Raw genomic sequence first — 3,636 nt, 5'->3', positions numbered from 1 at the left:
ATTTTGTCATGATATATCAAATCATTCATTTGAAATTCCTTAATAATAAACACGAAGTCTTACATCTTTTATAGAGAAAAGTTTCTTAAATAGAAGTCTTATTAGATACTTCTAAGCATTTAGAGATCAACTAGACACAACGCTAAACATTCTAAAAAAAATTAGGGGTTAAACTTTTAAGTTAACGTAATTTAAGAAACTTATGATTTTTATATTATCAAGAGTTTAATTGAGCTAGGTCGATTCAATCTAGTCGACCCAAGAATTGAACTGAACCAAACAAACTAGTTAGTAACATGATTTAGTGGAAGCATTTTCACGCAAAGTAGAAGCAATAATGGAGGGTTTGAAATAATATAGTTTTCACTCCTTGTTTCTTGAGTGAATATTGAAATAATATAGTTTTCATGTTAAGTTTTGCACGGAAGAAAGAAAGACTGGGATGTAAAGTATTATTTCAATTTGTTTGTAATATACAATAATATATAAATTAACTATAAGAAATAATAAAATTACATGTTCTCCAAGAGCTTCAATCAACACTGGAGGGTTACTTCTGCAACCACTCTAAAGGTGCTCAAGATCACAACGAGTTAGATAAAACATCTCTAGAACTTTGAATCCAATAACTTGAGTTTGACTCGTGATAGGATCTCTCTTCTTGTGGAATCTGCATAAAATAGGAAAATCATTCCAAAATAAATTTTTACAAGGGGTTCTATGGTGTAGTGGTTAGCACTTTGGACTTTGAATCCAACGACCTGGGTTCAACTCCCGGTAGGACCTTTAAGAAATGACCTTGATGCGAAAACACAGAACAAGGAACGACAACACAAATTTTCTTGAGGCATAAGATGTAATAGTTAACTAAAGTTTTCCAATAACTCCCACCTTATATAATTTCCTCGTGAAACTTAAGGATGGATGTTACAAGAAAGGGCTAGGGATTTATTTGATAACTTAAAGAAATAGGAAATCGTTCTCGGTATGCAACTCACTCGAAATGCTAGATTTTCGATCTCGTGGGTAACTTATTCTACGACGTTTCAGCTCTCGATTCCTTCATCAAGTTTACTCAACTTCTTTCTCTGAAGTTAGAGGAATCCTTAATTTGAAGGAAAAGAGATCGTAGATAGGAATTTTGACTCTTATCCCCAATTTAATTTTGAAACCTATTTCCTTCAATTTGGCACGCTCTCGAGGTTATTTTTCTTCGTGGTCTTCTATGGAAGCATTTCTTGGAGGTGCAGAAACTGATTGGAATCATTCTTGCTCGACGGTCATCATGTATCCTCGGATTCGATTTTCAAGTTTTTCTTGAAGTTCTTCAATGGCGGATTGAATTGGGGGAATATTCTGGGCACTTTCACTCTATTCCTTCATAGAATTTGTGGGTAATCTTGTTCAGAAACTGTAGGAATAAGTTTTGTAACACCCCAAAAATGAAGGAAATTAGATCCAACAAGAATAAGCTGCCCATGGAAGACCCTAATGATCAAAAGGGGAGGAATTAAAGGATTAAGCAAGGGTGATGATCTCAAGCAAGTCATTCTTATAGCCTAACAAGTAATGTTAAGGAGTAACACCCCAAAAATGAAGGAAATTAGATCCAACAAGAATAAGCTGCCCATGGAAGACCCTAATGATCAAAAGGGGAGGAATTAAAGGATTAAGCAAGGGTGATGATCTCAAGCAAGTCATTCTTATAGCCTAACAAGTAATGTTAAGGAGTTTAAGACCTATGGAAAAAGGATTGGAAAGTAAAAGTAAGTGAAAAGGGCAAAAAGGTCATTTTTCCAATTATGAAGGATCTTCCCGAATTTTTAGTTCCTTATCTAGGAGGAATTTCAAGAGGCTCAATAAGGGAAAAATGATCAACGAAGGATTTTTAGAAAAATTATGGATTTTTCAGGAAAAATAATATTAAAATATTCGATAAGTGGAAACTTACCATAATACCCCTGGAAGAATGGATAATTACGAAAATGCCCCTCTGATAAGAATCAGACATCTACCGTGACCATCTGAGAAATATCTCTGGAACTCGAATCTCAGCCGTTGGATCTTCCCCGAATTTGGATAAGATCTAGACAACGGACAGATCATCACATCCAACGGCTGATATTCAAAACTAAACTTGGTAAAGCCCTGATCGAAGCGGATTTGCCGACGAATTATCCAGAACGTTCAATCTCCAAATCACGACGAATCTTGAGCTTTCAATGTCAGTTTAAGCTTCTCCTATAAATTCTGAAGTAGGGGCAACAATATGGAACAAGACTCGAGCAAGTTCGAGCACCCATTCGAGAGTTATGAGCATTTAGTTTGTGGGTCTCCTACTCTCGGGTTTCTTCCAAATTCGAGAGCAATTCTCCACCATTCCTCCTCAAACTTATTCCTATAGTTTCTAAACAAGATTACCCACAAGTTCTATGAAGGAATCGAGAGCTGAAACGTCGTAGAACAAGATTTCCAAGAGATCGAAAATTTGGCGTTTCGGGTGAGTTGCATACCAAGAACGATTTCTGGAAATTAAGGATCCACACTCAAAGACGTTCCTCCAAAAAAGTTTCTATAGCTTGAGGAAAGGATATGGAAGAGGTTCCATGAAGAAATCGGGCCTTGAAAACCCCTAGAATCGGCTACCCGATAAGAAATCCCCTGTTTTAGCTCCGGTGAAGGAAATGATTTTGGACGAACTTTGGAGCATAATATCTTAGGCTGTGATCAACGAAAAGGTATGAAATCAATCCCAAGCTCTTCCTTGTAAAACCATCGTTAAGTTTAATGAAGAAATCGAGGGGAGAAATGAAGATATCGAGGCTGTGGAAGGCCACTTTCAGACGGCGGCGCAAAGGACGCGCGCGTCTTCCTCCTGTCCAGAGGAAGAAGATGATGACGTGGGCGGTTCAGTTGAACCGGCCAAGTCAGCCCAAAATCTGACCTTCCCTCGGTGTTTCTCAATTTTAACCCCCTTCCAGATCGGTTCTCATGAAAAACTTTATGGTTCCAGAAAGTAGACATAATAAGGAGTCTGTGAAAGGAAATATGAAGTAATTCGGATACTGGAAACTCAAGAACGGAGGTCCCGAACGTCGACGATGAGGTAAGTAGCCACCTTGGACTTTTCTTAAAAAATACTTGTAGGAATCGCTTGGATTTTCATATGAACCCTAAACCGAGTATTACACAAGGATCTATGAAAGAAAAACTCAAAGAACCGTAAGTTAAGGCGCTGAACCGACCAAATTGCTCGGGATTTAAGGAACATTAAAATAACCCACTAAATGAGCCCTGATGCCTATGAAATTTTAATGATGAGCATATTATAGCATGTTTAGGTTATGTATGAAATTTAGTTGTCAATGGATAAGGATAAGTAGGTAAACCAAGAAACGGGGCAAAATGACCATAATGCCCTTAAGGATATCTACCTACGGTTCATGACCTAGATGAACTCCAAATGCTATAAAACTCTACAGTAGATCTTATTGTATGATGATTGATGAGATGGTGAAGTTTGAAAGCCACTGGAACTCGTTAAGTAGCAAAACCAAGAATTAGGGTAAAATGGCCATAATTCCCCTAAGGAAGACTACCTACGGGTTAAGCCCTAAATGACCTCCCAACATTATA

At 37.5% G+C, this 3,636-nt stretch overlaps 1 non-coding gene across 1 annotated transcript; it reads left to right on the top strand.

Moving 5' to 3' along the window:
- Positions 1-714: 714 nt before the first annotated feature.
- On the top strand, positions 715-786 carry TRNAQ-UUG. The gene has a single exon. It is a non-coding gene; the product is annotated as a tRNA-Gln (tRNA).
- The last annotated feature ends 2,850 nt before the right edge of the window (positions 787-3,636 follow it).

This window comes from Cucurbita moschata, unplaced genomic scaffold (genome assembly GCF_002738365.1).
Source record: "Cucurbita moschata cultivar Rifu unplaced genomic scaffold, Cmos_1.0 Cmo_Scf00065, whole genome shotgun sequence".
Lineage (NCBI taxonomy): Eukaryota > Viridiplantae > Streptophyta > Magnoliopsida > Cucurbitales > Cucurbitaceae > Cucurbita > Cucurbita moschata.
This window is presented reverse-complemented; position numbering and strand designations above follow the sequence as displayed.